The sequence below is a fragment of the Myodes glareolus genome, chromosome 23 (assembly GCF_982192425.1).
Source record: "Myodes glareolus chromosome 23, mMyoGla1.1, whole genome shotgun sequence".
Taxonomy (NCBI): Eukaryota; Metazoa; Chordata; class Mammalia; order Rodentia; family Cricetidae; genus Myodes; species Myodes glareolus.
In genome coordinates this window covers 17,874,222-17,894,101 of record NC_142048.1, presented here as the reverse complement: position 1 = coordinate 17,894,101, position 19,880 = coordinate 17,874,222, and the positions used below count along the sequence as shown (strand labels likewise).

Below are 19,880 nucleotides of genomic sequence, written 5' to 3'. Positions count from 1 at the left end.
GCAGAGATACCTGTCACCCACATTCCCACTATATACACTCAGTATGAGAAGATCTTAACTCTAAAGTCTTAAGAAGGCATCTTGGTTTGCCTTTTTTCAGAAAAGATCTACTTGCTAAACAACAAACAATCCATGCATATTATTGCATATATGTTTTTTGCATCTTCTTTTCTCCCACAAAACTTACTGAGCTGCAGTTATCTCATCTATGCCCACTGCTGGCTGTTGTGTGTTTATTGTGTAAGCCCCACTTTCCTTGGTTTATGTCTGTCTACAAGTGTAAGAAGTCACAGGGATTCCTCGCTGTCTTAGCAAAACTTGCTGGAAAATCAAAACTTCAGACAATTTTTTTATGTTCAATGTGCTTCCTCTTTGGAGAAAATAACCTCATATAAAGAAAAATACAGGCAGGTAACTCGTTACTTTGAAAGTTCATAATTTTCTTCAGACACATTTCCCTTTCACTATGATTTTCAAGAACATCATAAATACACTTAATTTTTTTCAATGTTATCAGAGTTCAATTTTGTACTAAAATTCAAGGAAAGGTATAACATCCTAATAAAAGCTTTGTTTTAGATATTATGATGATAATAAGTCAAGAAATGTTCATCATAATAGAAAATAAATCATTTACAGAAAAAAATGTTTATTTCATCAAGAAGAGAGAAAAATAAAAGATCGTATGGAAGAGAGTCACTTTTTATCCTCAGAAGCTAATGATGGAGTTGCCTTTAACTTCATTCCAGACTGTACTTTGATTGCTTAATAATTTTTGTCTTTACAAAAGCTCTCTGTCTTTTATTGGTGTGGTATTTTGTGTCGCCATTTTCCTCAAACACATGCAACCCACAAACATGTCATGCAGATGGGACTAGAATTTCTTATGCTTACCTGACATCTACTTTTGAAACATGGGAAGAAACCACGCCCGCAGACATGAAACGCACATGAAGCATCTTTCTACGTATATCCATTTTATTTTACAATTCATATAGCTCCCACTGGAAACATTATAGATAGTTCTGTATTGTGAATGAATAAATTTTTATAGAGTAGAGAATTCATTTGTATATTTATGATAGAACACAAGCCTCCAAGAACATCGTGTTTTTACAAACCCTGAGTTGTCTTCCTCTGGGGAGGTTTTTCTTTTCCTCTCATCTTACCCTCACCATCCAGGTTTCAATAAAGTTTCTCAGGCACTCTGTACTCACCACAAGGAACAGGGAGTCTATGACTGCAAACAGAAGCAGAATAGCCCCCGCACCGCTTCTCTATAAAAGGTGTGAAGTCCTGAGAGAATAAACAGAACTTGGAACACAAGGTGGAGAGAATGTTGCAGAAATTTCAGCTAAATGGAGCACTCTTGTGTGTTGAGATCCAGCTTTTAGGACTAGAAAAGAAGAGAAAAAAGGTCTGGCTTGACAGAGAGGAAATGGCTCTCTGAGCTTGTGGAGAGCAAAGAAGTGTCACACGGACAGGAACAGGAGCAACAACCTGAAACCTGTGACAATGGCTCCAGTGCCACCTTCTCTTCTTGGCACCAAGTGAATCCCAAAGACTCAGAAGCAATCCTGGGGAAGGGAGGAAGCCTGAGTCTTCTAAGATTAAATGTCCCTCACCATAATAAGAAGCAGTGAGAAATAGTATTGGAAATGTACTTGCATTCAGAAAAATACACTCATAATCCTTGCAAGCCTGAATATAAGAATGGTATTAATGCCAATATTGGTTAAGTTATGAAAATCTAATGCTTCAAAAGAATATTTTTGATTATATGCTAAGACATAGCTGACAGCAGACTTAACATAATTCCTGATCTCGACAAACTAATGACCTATTTAATATTCTCTTCATATGTATCAAAGTTTTTCCGATAAATAGAGACTGGCTAGTCAGCAGACAGTAGGGGTAGGGAAAATTCTGGTAGATGATGCACCATTAAAATGGTGAAGATAAAAGTATAGTAGCTCTATAGTGAGGAAATAACACTTTAACTTTCCTTATCTGGAAACTATAATAAAATACCAAGGACTTGGCATTTTTTACACAGATAAATCTATTTCTTTCTTCTCAGCATTTGGGAAGGTGGAGAGGTACTTGTAGATTCTGGTTAGGAGCCATTCTTTCTTAAAAATATCTTCTCCATCAGAGGAAAGAGAACGCTATCCCTGGAGTCTTTCAGTAATCCTAATCACAAGGGCTCCAGTCTCATGATTTAATCATCTTCCTGAAGGGTCCTTCTTTAAAAAAAAATAAGATACATTTTATTAACTCTTTGAGAGTCTCATACACACATACAGTATATTTTACAGTGTTTACCCATCTACTTCCTCCTTAGCTCCTCATAGATCTATCTCCCCCCAACTTCGTGTCTTCTTACTTTAATAACCTATTAGTCCAATTCATGCTGCCCATATCCTCAGGGGTATGGGGCGATCTATGAGTGAATTGTTGCCAATCGGGGCCTATACCCTTAAAGAACACCGACTCTTCCTCTTCCAGCAGCTTTCAATTACTAAAAATCTCCTCAGCGCGGGGTAGAAGGTAATGAGCCCTTCCCACTTCATGCTGGAATGCTAGCCAGTTTGATCTTGTGCAGGTAACCACAGCCGCTGTGAGTGTGTGAGCACAGAGTTCCTCTTGTCCTCTCACATCCAGGATGATGCTTCTTCCATTCCTCCCAGGTCTCTGCCTCTTAACATCTTTCTTCTATCTTTTCCGTGATGGCCCTTGGGCGCTGGAGGAAGGGAAAGTGATATAAATGTCCTATTCATGGCTGCTCCCCAGAGTCTTAGTCTCGGCACTTTGAACAGTTGGGAGTTTCTACACTAGCCATCTACATTACACTGCACAAAGGAGCCTCTCTGGTGAGGTCTGAGAGCTACGCTAATCTACAAGACTAGAGATAGGATTTTAAGATCTGGCTAAGCTGCACGAATAGTAGTTAAAGTGCATGAATAATAAAGATACAAGTTTAGTGGACAATTTAATACTATTGTCATTCAGAAAAACAATAGTAATGAGTTTACCATTCTGGGGACAGGGAAAGGGGTTATAAGTTCTATAGCTACAGGTTCTTGGCTGGACTTATCCTAAGCATGCATTTCTTTCTAGATAGCAGACTTTAAATCTAATCAGAAAGTAGTTGGTTGCCCAAATAACATTTGTGCCACTATTGTACCCAGAGGATTATCTTGTCACAGAGGTTATTGCTACAGCTTGCAGGGTTCACAGTGGAGAATGACTTGTCTCCCCCAACAGCCTGCATAGTACCATTAGGTACTATAAAAGCAAGCCAGCAGAGAGGGAGCTTCTTAATCAATGCCAACTTGATTTCTCTGTGTCCTGTGAAAAGTGTGCGGTATCTTCGGCAACAGTATCTCACCATCGAGTTCCATGGGAAACCAAGAGCAATAGCAACAGTCTATATTTCCTGGGCAATTCCTGGGGTAGCCATGAACAAGAATTCAAAAGGAGGTATCCCATACTTGGCACTGATGTTTAATTTGGCTACCTTTAAAGGCCCTATCTCTTAATACCATCATGCTGAGGTTTAGGTTCTAACATGGGAATTTTGGAGAAACAAAAATACCCCCCCCCAAAAAAAAACAGAACATAGGCTGTTTTTCTTAAAAGATTATTAAGAATCAGAGCTTTCTGGCCAATAGAACAAACAAAAAGCAAACAAGCAAATAAAAAACCTCATGGGGAATAATATAAACCCTCAGGCGAAAACTGAATACTGTTGTTCAGCTAAATCGACAGAACATCAAGATGGCTTCTCAATGTTTATGTTTGTACTCACAGGCGAACCTTAACCAAGGAAGCCTCTCTTTCCAGTGAACAGTAATTAATGCAGAAATTCATGGCTGCATAAGATGCTGAGAATAATTTACATATGAGACCTCAAAACCAAACACAGTCCCCTCTAAGACTCAGGGAATAGTGATGAAGAAAGAGCCGAAAGAATGTAAGAGCCAGAAAACAGAGAAAATGGTTGAAAAGAAGACTCAAATACCAACAAGTTTCACTGTTGTAACCATGAAGTCCCAGCAGCTATTGATTCCTGCACTGGGTCCCCATAGCAATGTGCTCATTAACATTCAGGCCTGGGTGGAGGAAGAGCTCACTGTTGAACCATTTGTTACTGATAAATTCAGGAATAGGAATTGTTACCTTATGGTCTATACCAAGTCATGACTCTTGCCATCTCCGGTGGATGGTTCAAGTTCAGGGGTCACACGGATGGCCCTGGTTAAACCAGATGAATCACAAAACGCATGATTCTGAAAAAGAAACTGGGAGGATTAGGAGATCGGGGTTCCACAGGGTGGGAGAGAGATAAGAGACTGTGTAGGAAAGAGTAATCAAAGTGCATTGCTTACATGTATGAAATTATCAAACAAAAATAAACAATAAAAAAGTGTTTTAAAGAGTAGAAGTTTTCACACTTTTTGACAGCATGACATTTTGTGCATGTCAAGGTAGACTTTCTCTATAAAGTGGGGACACCATATTCTGGGGAAGCAGGACAGCAGTGGTGGCTCTCCACAGAAAGCAGATTAAGGGAAACTATGACTGAATTTTGCCTCTGTTAATTATTTTCTATGTGAGGAAACTGAGGCACAGAGCTGTAAGGTAATTGACCAAGGTTATACCACCCTGGTTTGTTTTCTCTTGTTTTGTTTTCAGACAAAATCTCTTGCAGCACATGCTGGTCACAAACTCACAACATAGAGGAACGTGACCACTCCAATCCTGACCTTTCGTCTCCACCTCTCCGGGGCTGGGATTACTGGTGTACAAACCCACACACACACACCCATGGACTGACCCTACGCTCAGTTTTTACTGCTGCTCAATAGTTAACACTTTTCCCCTTGCCTCTCCTGTTATTTTTTAAAAACTGGGCATTTTCCTTTCCAAGGCCAAAATACTAAAGTTTGGAAAAAGAAGAAACACAGATCTCAGCCTTCCTTAGCTACTTAAGTGGAAGCAGCACTGGCCGAAAATTGTATAAATAAATAAACAATGCCAAAACCTTAACTTCAGATTAAGCCTCGGGCTCCAAAAGCCTTCAGCCTGCCTCTGAAATAATTGCTAGTAAAACCTGAGAGCATCGTTCGCAGGCTGATCGTGGCAGCAGTACAAGCCATAAAAGAGAGAGGATGTGAGAGACAGGCAAACTAATAGGAAAACCCAACAGCCTGCTTCTAGATAATTGAGGGTTGACCGTAAACACCTAGGCAATCACACAGCAACTTGAATACAAATATTCTGATAGAAAATAGCTTCATTTTATTAAACTTGAATATACTTTCGACAGCTTGAAGTTTGTTTTCCGGAATGGTTTTCAGGCTAGTCGGATAAGGTGAGCAAAGAAAAGACCCAACACAGAAAGTGCCAACTCCACTTGGCCCAGGGCTTTGTACTTGTGGCATTGAATGCATCCTTGGAAAAGTACATACTAGTTACTCTGTGAAGAACTTCCTACTCCATCTCATGCCCCAAGAATGAAATTCCATAGTACACTTCTTTTCCCTCGTTAAGGCAGAACTGCCTTTAAAGGGCAGCCACATATTTAAACTACTCTGAACTCTCAAAATACTGAGCACCAAGCACTTGACATTCATGAAAGCACTGTTTCCAAAATTTCTAACACTCTGGTTGTGGGATGCAATGTGCTGGTAAAAGCAAATTTCAATTTGGCTTTCCAGTGTGCTTTGGGTCCTTCTGAGAGCTGGCATTAAGGGAGATGGGGAAATTCATATGAAAGTCTGGATTTCTGGATTCTCTTGAAAGAAAACCATGGCAAGGCATCCGCACATTCCTCTCTAACACCCATCTGCTAGAACTCTGTAAGACTCTGTTCTTAAATAGACAGGCCACCAGCTCACCACACTTACCACCAAACCATTCTACTCACTAGCAATTGCCTCATGGACCAATTAGGCACCTGAGTTCATGGCTGCCACACAAAAATATATAATTATTCCATAAAATGTACTTTAGTCATAAATAGTAAATAACAACGGTTTGAGTTGTTGATGTCATCTCCTGTACCATGGCTACATCATATGAAACCCACGATTCTGCTTCAGAGACATAAATTATTTTATGTGACTCACTATCCTATTTTCAAAATTGGGCATCATAAATTTAAGAAGGTTACAAATTTTCTGTATGCTATGAGGTTTTCTTGAAGAAAGCAGCATGCAGGTTTTAAAAGTTCAAAAAACTAAACAAAGGAGGAAAGTTATAAAGCTCATTGATTTATAATGGAAGGACCATGTTCTGTGAGCTACAGAAATAGGGTTCACCCTAGCAGAGACATAACTACCTGAATCCTCCTCATACATCCATAGTGTATCCTTCAGCAACCCAGACCACTGAATAAGAAGCTGTTGTTGGGATAATGTTGTTTCCACAAGCCTTACAGATGATTCTGGTGACCACCAACATTTTAGAGGTCCTGATCCCGAGCATCCCTACTAGTGGTCATCAATACACAGGAACCCCCCGCTGCAGTGTTCAGAGCCTCACTCACTCCCAAGGCACAATCTCAGTAGCAAACTGACTCATCTCTGGCTGAAAATACAATTGTTTACAACTTGTCCCCGAAAACAACAGGCAGGCTGAGTCTCATTTTGGGCTTCCTAACTCTCCTACATGTTGGAAACCTAGCCAAAGTGCATTTCTGCCACCGAAATGCCTCCTTCACAGTCAATAGTCATTTGGACAGAAGTCATGATGAAGCCCAAGAAGATGGGAAAGGATCAAACATTCATCAGTGGTGGGGACCAGACTAAGGATCCAGGTTCGACTAGTAATGACCCTGACTTAGCAAGCAGAGGGTAAATTCCTGTGCCCAGAGGTAGCTGGTAATCCATGTAGTGTGGTCCACTCTGTCTGCAGAAAGATAATCCAAAGATGCATGTATAGTCCCAAAGTGTGGGCTTTTTGTTTATTATTTTTATCTTTCTTATAACTATGCAAAGAAAATAAAATGAGTTTTATTTCTCCCATACAAACACACCCAAACACCATGTAATATAGTCAGAAGAGCATGCAAATATAATTATCATATCATTTCATGCTTGGCCATAGGACACTATTTTAAGATTCAAACCAAATCTGAAGTATGCCTTTGGTTGAAGTCATGGAGCCATGATGGGTAAGACTCTAGCAGAAGTTTGTATTCTAGACAGTACTACATACTCTTTGATTCTGAATACGTGTTCTATAAAATGTTAAGAACTTTTTTAATTTCCACAAATCAATTTTTCCTTTGACTTTTCTATTACTTGGAGAGAGAAAACAATTAACTTTTCTACCAAAGAAGAGAAAAGATATCTCTTCCCAGAAAACGATTCATAATTTTTCAGGGTTTGCGGGGATTGCAGTTCTGTATAAACATATAGACAAATCCAGAGGGGGAAAAGTCTGCACAACTGTACTGCAGTCAGATTTCAGAGCCTCACACACTTAAGGAATGGTCCATGTTCTCTTTGCTCAACCACACTGTCTCCTGATAATGAGGCAGGGTAATGACGCTAATTCTTTGTCTCTCCACTGAACATTTCTGCAAAGGAGGCTAGAGTGGTGATACATGACCAGCAGTGTGTGAGAGGGCCCTCTCATGAGATCTTTTTCCATCCTTCCCGCTGTTCTAAAGAAGACAAAAAAATGTACCATTGGCCCCTACAAGGACCTTGAAGGCCACACCATGACTTCCCTGCTTCTTCCTTAACAAAATATTGATACAAAGATTTACTGCAATAACCCAAACACACTCTGAGCCGTACATTTTTATGATAAGCTATTTTTAACTAGACCATGATTCTTTTATAAAGTTTTAAACAGTTTAATTAATTACCCCACAGTATAAGCTCCTAACACATTGTGTCTGATTTTTTTTTATATATATTTACACTGTAAATTTTTGAGTGGTTTTTCCGCACTTGTAGCTTGGCAGCCCAATTACCATGTCAGTCTTCACTATGAGCACAGAATCATACATGCAGCTTCTTTCCCCGTGAGCACATGAGCACCATAGCCACAGTCTAACGGGACATCTGATTTTTTTTTTCAAAATGGGTAATTTGTTCTGTGGCATTGTACTGTTTCCTCCACGGCAATCCAATCATGCCATACAGACATTTAAAACTGGTTTTAGTTAGCAAATAAAATGATAAGTTTTACTATGGCATTTTCATACATGTCCATAAGTTTACTCCTTCTTTTCTCCTTTGTCACCCTAACTCCTTCCTGCCTCTTGACAGTTGCTCTTTTACATCTGTTTTACTCAGTTTTTAAAGCTTACCCTCAATTCAAGATGGCTGAGAACAAAGATATTTTCATGCTAGAGAGAGGCATCGGTGGTTGAGAGCACTGAATGATCTCCCAGGGGGCCTGGGCTTAGCTCCCTGCACCTACATGGCAGCTCACAACTATGTACAACTCTAGTTCTGAAGGATCCACATGCCTTCTTCTGACCTCCAAGAGAACCAACACAGGCATGTGCCTGATACATAGACATGTATATAGGCATGTAGGCAAAATAACCATACACATGAGATAATTAAAAAACATACATAGGAGGCAGGAAGGAACTAGGGGTGACAAAGGAGAGAAAGAGGAGCAAAATTATGTACATGTATGAAAACACCATACTGAAACTCATTTCATTTGCTAACTCAAACCAGTTTTACATGTCTGGATGGCATGGTTGGATGGCATGGGACAATTCTGTATTCTGTCAATTATGTTTTAAATAAACACTGATTGGCCAGTAGTCAGGCAGGAAGTATAGGTGGGACAACCAGATAGGAAGTAGAGGTGGGGCAATGAGAACAGGAGCATTCTGGGAAGAAGGAAGCTCTTTCCCCAGTCCTGCCCAGAAGGAGGATGTGACCTGCCCCACCAAAAAAAAGGTCCCAAGCCATGTGACTAACATAGATAAGAATAATGGGTTAATATAAGTTATAAGAGCTAACAAGAAGCCTGAGCTAATGGGCCAATCAGTTTATAACTTATGATGACCTCTGTGTGATTTTCTTTGGGGTTAAATGGCTGTGGGAACCACGTAGGACATACAAAGTTTACCATCTTTGAAAGATATCGGATGTCCCTTTAGATTGTGGCTATGTGCTCACGGGTTCTTGGGGAAGGAACTAGTGGTTAACAGTGTTTCTAAATGATTAACTTTCCTTTAGATAACTAAGTAATCAACATTTTAAAAAATTATTGCAATGGATTGATGCAGAAAACTGGGGAGATAGCTCAGCCAGTAAACTGCTTGTGGTGCCAATAAGAGGAACATTGTCCAGATCCCAGAACCCATGTGAAAACCTAGGCAAAGGTGCATGTGAAGTAATCCCATCACAGGCTGGACTGGCAGAGCCTGGGGGAATCTGCAGTTTACTGACCAGAAGCTTAGCCTAATGGATGAGAATGGGCCACAGGTTTAATGAGAAACCTTCTCAGAAAACAAGGAGTGGCTGAAGAGGATGCTGGACACCTGTCTCTGGTCTCCACAGACATACATGTGTGTGCACCCTACACACAGACAAGCACTTGTACATGTACACAGAAGCACGTTGGCACAGACACCACACACACAAAGAGAATTCGTCCAAGAAAATGCAAATGCTCTCACAGGTACAATTTTATTTTTAAAAAAATGTATCATTAGGTTGCTGCACACTAATTCAGAAACTTCTAGAAGCAAGCTTTCTCAGGGAAAAACTTCTTCCCCTTAAACTCTTCTCTTTCCTGTTCCTCTGTGCCTTGTAAACTCTGGGTACATTTTCAGGGTATGGTGACATGTCTTTGTCATTCTTTCAAGGTACTTAAACGCATCCTTCCAAAGAAATGGCTTTATTTTTTATTGATTTTTTTTATTGAGCTCTACATTTTTCTCTGCTCCCCAATTGTTCAACAAAATAAAACTCTACATTCAGAGGTAAGATTATTTAATGATCAAATTTTGACCCCGTAAAACAGCACACTTAGAAGTGAGAGGAACTGCCTATCAGACCACACATGTGATTTCTGTGTGAGCCAACCCCACATTTCTTCTTTTTAAGTATTATTTATTTATTATGTATACAAGGGCACCAGACCTCATTACAGATGGCTGTGAGCCACGTGGTTGCTGGGAATTGAACTCAGAACCTTTAGAAGAGCAGGCAATGTTTTTAAACACTGAGCCATCTCTCCAGCCCCCATTGTAACACATTCTGAGACACAGAGACACATTAATGATGTCAGTGGTACAGCATCAGCTGTCACGTGAAAAGATCCCTTTCCTTTGGACCACAGAATTGTCACCCTCAGGGGACTGATAACTTTCCAAGAGCTGAGCTAATTGGTCTACTCAAAATGTGATGTCAGTCACTCATAAGTGAATTCTACCCATAAATAAAGGACACTGAGCCTATAATTCGTGATCTTAGAGAAGCTAAATAAGAAGATGAACCCAAAGAAAAATATATAGTTATCCTCCTGGATATTGGAAGTAGACAAGATTGCCAGGCAAAAGTTGGGAGCACGGGGGTGGGGATAGGGTGGGGGTAAGAGGAGATGGGGAGAGAGAAGGGAGAAGGGGAGGATTGGGGAGAGCTTGGGGAAATGGGATGGTTGAGATGGAGGAAGGGTGGATATGGGAGCAGGGAAGTAGATATCTTAATTAAGGGAGCCATTTTAGGGTTCGCAAGAGACTTGACTCTAGAGGGGTTCCCAGGTGTCCAAGGAGACGTCCCCAGCTTGTTCCTTGGGCAGCAGAGGAGAGGGTGCCTGAACTGGCCTTCTCCCACAGCCACACTGATGAATATCTTGCATCCATAGACCCTTCATCCGGTGATGGATGGAGATAGAGACAGAGACCCACACTGGAGCTCTGAACTGATGTCCCAAGGTCCAAATGAAGAGCAGAAGGAGGGAGAACATGAGCAAGGAAGTCAGGACCGCGAGGGGTACGTCCACCCATAGAGACGGTAGTACTGATCTAATGGGAGCTCACCAAGGCCAGATGGACTGGGACTGAAGGAGCATGTGATCAAATCAGACTCTCTGAATGTGGCTGACAATGAGGGCTGTCTGAGAAGACAAGGACAATGGCACTGGGTTTTGATTCTACTGCATGGACTGGCTTTGTGGGAGCCTAGTCTGTTTGGATGCTCACTTTCCTCAACCTGGATAGAGGGGAGAGGGCCTTGGACTTCCCGCGGGGCAGGGAACCCTGACTGCTCTTAGAACTGGAGATGGAGGGGAAGGGGAGGGGAGAGGGGGAGGGAAATGGGAGGAGGGGAGGAGGTGGAAATTTTTAATAAATAAATAAATAATGTGATGTCACTCTCACCCTCAAGTTTTTGAACAATCACTTAGAGAAAGATGCTGTGGCCGGGGTAAAACTACATAAAGTCTAGCAGCTGTTTGTAGATGCAAACCTAGCTCTATTGACAATTTTCTGCATGACTTCTGCAGAGGCTCTGACATCACTATGTCTCCGTGTGCAATTCAGTAACTACAACAGAGCCTACCTTAACCACCTCAGCAGCTTTATCCTGTTTCTTGTTATTAACAAACATGTGAACTTGCCATTCTTCTGGCAATGGAACATCCTTAAGGACTCCCTTAAAGAGAAAACACCAAGGTCACCATAGAGGATAGACAGTGTCTTTTCATTGTTGAACAGTCTATGATGCACCATTCCTGGGAGTCGTACTGGCCCTTACTGCTACCATTGTCAGTACCACTCTCCTGAGTGACTCGTCACTGTGGATGCTGTGAGGACTACCAGCATGGCGGCCACCTTGAGGAATCTCCAGGAGTAGTGATAATTGCTCTCCTTTTCCGTGTTGGAAATAAAGAGATAGCAAGTGTATACAGAACATGGATCTGTGTTTGTTCCATCCTTCCTCTTAGTGCCATCTGGTCAGAGAAACCAGCGCCACCTAGAATCCCTGTGTCACAGCTGCACCTCCCCCTTGGTAGACCTCAATGACAGACCAGCTCCTGGAGCGCGAGCTATACTGAGGCACTGGGTTCAACACGGAAGCCCTGGGTGGTACTTACCCTTGCTGCCCAGACAGAAGCCAAACCTGCTACCACATACACAGAGCTGTGGTCCAGTCACCTTTCCAACGTCCACGCCCAAACTTCGACTCAGTTGTATGAACTTTCAGCTGGAACAAAACCCTCCTGGAAACAGTGTCGCTTAAAGAACACGTTAAAAAAAAAAAAACAAAACAAAAAACTGGACTTGCCCTGAGCAAATCTGGATCGAACATCTGACAAGGGTTTGCAGCCAGCCAACTCGGAATGCGCAGTGCTATGGCTGAGCCTGCAACTGCGTGATAATTTGCTGAGCAGATGTGTCTTTTATGATGGCTCACCTTAGTTAACATTAAAAATAATCCCCTTGATCTTAAACAAGCTGGGAAAAGGTAAGGCAATCTGGCACCATGCTTTCTCTTTCCCTTCAGCCCTGGCTTCAAATCGTTTTTCTCTTTCAAATATAACACATACTTTCTGGCCTCCGGGCCTTTGCAAGTGTTGTTTCCTCTGTGAATCTTTTCAGCTTTCTACACATGTTCTCCCTTCGTTTGTCCTTGTCTTCCTGAGAGTTTCAAATCAAATGTCATCCACATGCCAACCCTCTAGGCATTATGTGACTCCAAAACTTTGCTTGCAGTACCCCGCTGTCCATTTTCAAAGTAACTTGACCTTCCATTGACATTACTCCATCTAATGCAAAGCCCTATTACATGTCTTTCCCAGGCAGATGAGGACAGTGCCACCCTTATGCCTAGTGCTTGCTAGTGCATGCAAGCAAGAGGCACTCCAAAGTTGCCTTCAGATAAGACTTCAATGTGAGAATTGAAACTCCGGGCCTGTTAGAGTGAGAAGTTGTGCTTAGAGGCAAGGACTTTCTAAATATGTGGCTCCTAGATTTTGGATAGCTGCATGAAGCCATGTTTGCATACATGGCGTGAAATAGAAACAAAACCGTCTAGGGCAATGAAAGGAACAAATGGAAAGGAAGAGGTGTGGAGAAAAGGAAGGGGACATGGGGACACATGCTCAATATACAACGAATAAAGAGATAAAAATATTCTTCTATAACCAGGTGCTATGTAAACTGGAGGCATAAAGTGAAATGTTCTCAAAGGAAAGAATCATTGAATAACGGAATGAGTGAAGCACTAGAAAGTTAGTTTGGACATTTGCTTTAAATAGCAAGAGAAAGTAGATTGCCCTGTCACAAACGCTGCTGGACATACATACCCACACACACATGCCCACAACCTGCCACTGAGTCACAGAAAACCCTTTGACAATGCCAAAAATGTTTGCATCACATAAAGAAGCACTTCATCAGACAGACAAATATTGATTAACTATACCACAGCACTGCCAACTAGTTGCCTTTGTCCAACGGGAACCTTTGGAGACAGAGCACAGAACAGAAATATGTGAGTGGATAAAGTGACTTTCTGAGTCAGACGGGGACACTTACTTACAAACAAGTTTCTCTTGATCAGAGCCTTTCTGACTTTCCTACTTTTCTGTTCAGAAAGCAGCAGCCATGACACAAAGCACTGGACAAAACTGGTCAGACATGACTGAAGTGGGGCCAGCGTGAACAAACACGTACTCAAGGACCTTCGTCCACAAATGCAAACTGCGAAACACTGACGAAAAGAACAGCCCAAAATAAATTCAAAACAAGCACAGATCTACAAGAAAAGTTCTTTGTAATGCTTTCCAGGGTACTACATTTTGAACATTACACATAGAAAAATATTATATGGAGGAAAACGTCACCTTATGAGCCTTTCTGTGGGACCTTTTCTGTTTTAATGAACGTCATATACATAGAAATGGTCTCTATAACAAAGCCTCGCTGAAGACTACTTCTGGAATAGATCAGTTTCTTTGGACTTTCCACTTTAATCTTGTGAGAAATTCACTTCTAAATATCTTTAGCAAGATATGCAAGGGGTTATTTCCTTCTCAGTGTGGGATTTAATTCAAAACGCCCAGCCAAGCTCACATGTATGGTATTCATCAGGTTAACCAAATGGAAACAAATTGACAAAATACCAAATGAATGATAGGGACATTTCTATTCAATATTTCTGTAAGCACTGAAAATTACGGGGCACAGGCGTTTGCTCAGTTTTCAATGACCCTCAGCATGTAAAGACTGGATGTGTTCAATCTAAGAAAAATGTGAATTAATAAAGAACACATTGTGGTGATGAGCTTATGAATAAAGATCATTTCTGTGCCTAGAGCAAGTACTGCTAACTTAGACAGTGCTGATGGAAGCAAAAATAGCTTGTCTTCTTAAGTAAAATGTGGTAGTTCCTGCCTCCTTCACTATGCTATAGACGCCAGTGGGAATGTTAGGTGTATTTTGACTTTCTGTTTACAACGTTGGACACACGCTGAAAAAGTTCTCATGAAATATCACCTACTACATGAAACAAAAAGCACAAGTTCACATAAACATGCATTTAAAAATGATCTGGTTTCCCACATTGGCAATAACAGAACTTGTGATTTTAACAGCTCTGGCGCATGCCGTGTTTCATAACTGCTGAATATAAGAGCATAGTCTTTGTTGTGATCAATTGTTCAATTTAATAGGTCTAGACTTTGGCAAATTAGTGATTCTTTTAGATGGGATGACATTTCTTCTCCCTGGAAGCAACCAGGGAAAAAAACCAAAAGCAAATGTCTTTAGATTTTTTGGAGAAAAGTTGACTTACACTCAACACCAAAACATTTTCTCCAGTCGAGAAAGCTGAAGACACCAAATCAGGAGGAAAATATTAAGCAGTTGGGATGACAGCAAAATTGCCGCTTCTGAGATTTTAAAAGGACGTATCTATTTGAAAGTGAGGAAGGAGAAGGCTACAGAAAAGATACAACCCTTGTAACTGGTGTCTTCTTGTGTTCTGTCTTAATTCAGGGATTAGGGGAGGCCAGTCTCTGTTCCTACCGGATACAAATGAGGACATCCATAGCTAAAAACTTAAGTTTTACACAAGCCTAACACACTGATATACTCCAAAATAACATTCTCTACCGTTCTACCTTCCAAATTGAAAACTGTGGTTTGTATGTGGTTGAAGACTGACAAATTAACAAAGAAAACGGTATGGCTTCCACTGTACTTATGTGGGAGTCGTATTTACAGTCTAGCCATATGTGGGTGATGCCATATTGGAAAAAACATCATTAATTTTTAAATGTATGTGTATCTTGCAAAATGTTTATAAATTGACTACTTATTCTGCTATCACTCAGGTTTTTATAGGGGCAGACAAATCAGGAATTCTTAAATAGGTATGTTTCCAGATAATCAGGAGAAATTTTGTCTTGCTGAGACAATGGTAACTGTCAGCAACAGTTGAAAACAACATTTAGATTGGAAAACAGAATGTGAAACCAACACATTGTGTTCAGATACTAAAATAGAATGCTTATAATAAAGTGTCCCTAAAGTATCATGGAGTCATTTAATCATAGATGTAAATCTCTTTGATTTTACGAAATCTTCAAGCATCTTGAAAGCAGGTTCTGCACCATTGAGCACGTCCTGAGCGTCTTCTCATTTTTCATTTTTAACACTAACTGTAACAAAAAGAACCAAAAAAGCTCTGCCTTGCTCAGTTCATTCCTATCTTTCACAAATTGAGATCATTATTTGCTTCTAATAATGGACAATAGTCTACAACAGTTTCTGCATAATTAAGGAAATGTTCGTATTTCTTGTGATTTCCTCCTATTTTAATGAAATGTCCCACTGGTTACATCGATCGCCTGTAATTTCTTGCAGTATAGAAACACTATTTCATGACCATCTACAGAAGAGGAAAAGAGCTTTACCAACCCCGTATTGGACAGAAAACTGATATCCAAAACATACTAAGAACTCAAGAAGTTGGTCATCAAAGAACAAACAATACAATAAAGAAAAGATGAGGTACAGACCAGAACAGAGAACTCTCAACAGAGCAATCTAAAATGGCTGACAGATACTTCAGGAAATGTTCAACATCCTTAGTCATCAGAGAAATGCAAACCATAACAACTCTGAGATTCCATCTTACACCTGTAAGAATGGACAAGATCAAAAACACTGATGACAACTTATGCTGGAGAGGATGTGGGGTAAAAGGAACACTCCTGAATTGCTGGTGGGAGTGCAAGCTGGTCCAGTCACTTTGGATTTTAGTATGGCGATTTCTCAGAAAATTAGGAAACAACCTTCCTCAAGACCCAGCAATACCACTTTGGGATAAATACCCAAAGGATGCTCAATCTTACCATGAGTACGTGTGCTCAACTATGTTCACAGCAGCACTGTTTGTCATAGCCAGAAGCTGGAAACAACATAAATGCCTCTCGACTGAAGAATGGATAAGGAAAAGATGATACATTTACACAATGACGTACTACAGAGCAGAAAGAAATAATGACATCTTGAAATTCACAGGCAAATGGATAAATCTAGAAAGCATCATATTGAGTGAGGTAACCCAGACCCAGAAAGACAAATATATGTACTCACTCATAAGTGACTTTTAGACATAAAGCAAAGCAAAAAAATAAAACTAGCCTACAATTTACAATCCCAGAGAACCTAGACAACAAAGAAGACTCTAAGAGAGTCATGAATTTAATCTACATGGGAAGTAGACAAAGACAAGATCTTCTGAGTAAATTGGGAGCATGGGGGTCATGGGTGAGGGTAGAAGGGGAAGGTAGAGGAAAAAAGGGGAGCAGAGGAAAATATATAGCTCAATAAAAACAATTTTAAAAAGACATACTGTTTCATTTGAAGTTTTTAAACTATTGTTGAACAGCATCTCTTTTAAAAATCGCCATAATCTTTTGCTAAGGGTATTGTGGATAGAACACATTCAAATATACATTCATAACCAATGTTTCACAATTTCATTATTACTTAAGAAGTTTCTTAATATTTTTGAAACCCAGTTAAATTGAATAATATTTATATTCACTTTCTTATAAAAAAAGTCAAAATTTGAATTCTCAACCTAAAAAGAAATTATATTTTCCTTATTTTTAATTCTATTACCTGGCCATCCACCTGGTCAGCATGTCTGCAATAATCTATGCTTCACCTAATTTGTTTTCTGTTGTTCTGTAAATATTAATACTTTGATAGTCCTTGTTGTCTTGGCTAAATATTAGTCCTTATTATCTTTCTGCATTAAGCTCACTATATAAACATATAACCCATACTATATTTCCCTTTTGTTAAGAAAATATCAATTACTTATGAGTAATTTGGATTTTTCAGTCCTTAAATTTGTTTATTTTTCTTTGCTACTTAAGACATTTTTCATTGTTTGCATGTTTGCTTTGAGACAGGGTTTCCTAACGTAGTCCGGGCTGGCCTGGAGTTTGCAATCCTCCTATATCTGTCTTGAAGTTACAGGAGTTCACTACCATATTCAGCTTAATTTCATGTGATTCTAATCAAGAACTTGTTTCCAGTTATAAATTTCTCAGCTTGCCAGAATCAATCACGAAACTGAGAAAGACATAACAGTGTAACAATCGCATCAGGGCGCTTCATCTTTGAAATTAGACTATAATAGCCTCTGTCAGAATTCTCAAGACTTGTACTTAAAGTGAAATATAAATTTTCTGCCATGTTTATCCCATGGAAAATTGTAATCACTGATTTGAATCGGATGGCGCCTTGCTAGAAACAACCTCAGCCATGTCCGGATATGACAGCCATTTTCCAAAACCATCATCCAATAAACAGAAAAGCGCTCCAAAGACTTTAGACTTTCTTATCCAACTTTCAGATTTTATGAATACACTTCTCCTCGACTTCTGATCATTGGGCCAAAGATACATTGGCTGTATCTGAATGACGAATTTGAGATGAACAATTTTCTTTTCTATTTTTGCTAATTTAATTGATGCCTACTTCATTTCACAGAGAATTTGATATTGCAGATTTGATCTGGTCAGTTCCAGTTGTGGATCTGATGAGAATAATTTCCTCGCTCATTTTTCATTATGTCTTAAAAAAAGAAATCATAATGCCCTGCTTGTGGGATTTAGGTGGATTTTGTTCACTTCCCCAGCTTCTAGTTGTTTAAATTTGAAGCATTCCTTTGAACATTTCTTTCTGGATTTTTTAGCTTTTGTTCCTTTTTTAATTCCACTTTTTGAATTTTCTATTTTTGTGGTGATTTCAAAATGAATTCATTCTTGATTGTCTAAAGTTGAAGTGAACAAACTTTAGCTACCGTAAAGGATCAAAAGCAATTTTCAGCCTTGGTAGCCAAGTAGTCTGTAACTCTAATGTTGAGACATAAACCTAGTACTAGGATCGATCATAAAACTACAGACAGGCATGGATCCTGATGAGACAATTAGTAACATCAGTGACAGATCATATTTTACCTTCAGGCCATCATTTCTGAGCTCTCATCCAAATAAAATAAGAACAAATTACTTCCCAAGGATTAAAAAAATAATAATGCAAATACAAATTGAACACCCTCACATGAAAGTAAAAAAACAATTCAAAATCTGAAAGTTTTCTACCACTGATTTAACTCTGTAAGAGGAAAACTCCACATGGCTTTATGAGAGACTATAATCATAGTGCAGGAGAACTATGTACAAAATTATTCTCAGGATTCTCTATTCAAGGTGCATACAACGTGTAAGTGAATCTTCTTTTAGTCTCATCACAAAGGTAACTCATTAGACATCTGCAAATACTCTAAAACCCAGCAGTGCATGGTGGCGTACACCTTTAATCCCAGCACTTGAGAGGCAGAGACGGGCAGATCTCTGGTGTAGCAGGCTTTCTTTTGGGCCACGAACCAAGACATGAAGACTTATTAATAGTTATGAATGTTTGGCCTTTGGTTTATGTTTGTCCCACTAGCTCTTTTAACTTAATTTTAACCTTTTTTTTTTAATCTATGTTTTGCCTCGGGGCTTTTTACCTTTCTTTCCTTCTGTATGTCCTGCTCCTCCTGCTTCTGTCTGCTGGCTGGCGGCTGGCTGGCCCTGGCTCCTCCCTCTGCTCAAAGCTTCAACAGTTGCTCTGTGGTTTTCCACTGAAGTCTCGGCAGGGCTACAACTGTCTCTGCCTTGGCTATGAACTCACATCAGCAGTCTGTGCAGCTGGAAGGACACATCACGCTCCACTGATAAACTGAAAACCTTTTAAAGTGTCAAGTAATCTATTTTCCAAGTGGCATTAAAAAATTAAAATTAAGAGTTTGTAAATGACAACTTGATCTTATAAACAACCAACGGCAGATCCCATGTATCCAGAAACTTCATTCGGTGTTTTTCTCAAGTATGTTTTCATTTCTACCACAGATAAGTACCCTGCTAAACACAGCCCTGAGAATAAATGTGTGGTCTATTCTGGTACTACATGTGCAAAAGACAGAGCGGTAGTTCTGCCTGTGAGACAGTAGTAAGCTATAATATGCCTACAAAGAACTACAGCCTTGTAGAACTAAAAAGGACAAAGGTGAACACTTTAGGTACATGGCAAGGTACTCCCAAGACAGACCTCGAAGGCAGCTTTGTTACTTACTACCTGTTAACGTTTTTCTCAAGCCCTGTGAATATGCCCTTCTCGGTCTTTAAAACACCGCTGTAGAACTTGGTGTGTATCCTGAGTAGATCCTTTGCCACTCTGTGGTAGTTACCCAGAAACTCAGTAAATTATGCAAGAATTGAAAACATGGAGTGTCTTGAGGTCCAGAAAGTAGCAAAGCAAAATAAATGTCTGCTATATCCACATGGTTTGACGGTATTTTTCCTAGTGGTCTGAACTTTCT

At 39.9% G+C, this 19,880-nt stretch overlaps 1 long non-coding RNA gene across 1 annotated transcript; it reads right to left on the bottom strand.

The window, feature by feature from the left end:
• Window positions 1-960: 960 nt before the first annotated feature.
• Window positions 961-19,205, bottom strand: LOC148118314 (uncharacterized). The gene is made up of 3 exons (XR_015736172.1): window positions 19,029-19,205; window positions 4,183-4,292; window positions 961-2,743 (listed from the first exon to the last, which is right to left on the bottom strand). It is a non-coding gene; the product is annotated as an uncharacterized LOC148118314 (long non-coding RNA).
• Between the last annotated feature and the right edge of the window lie 675 nt (window positions 19,206-19,880).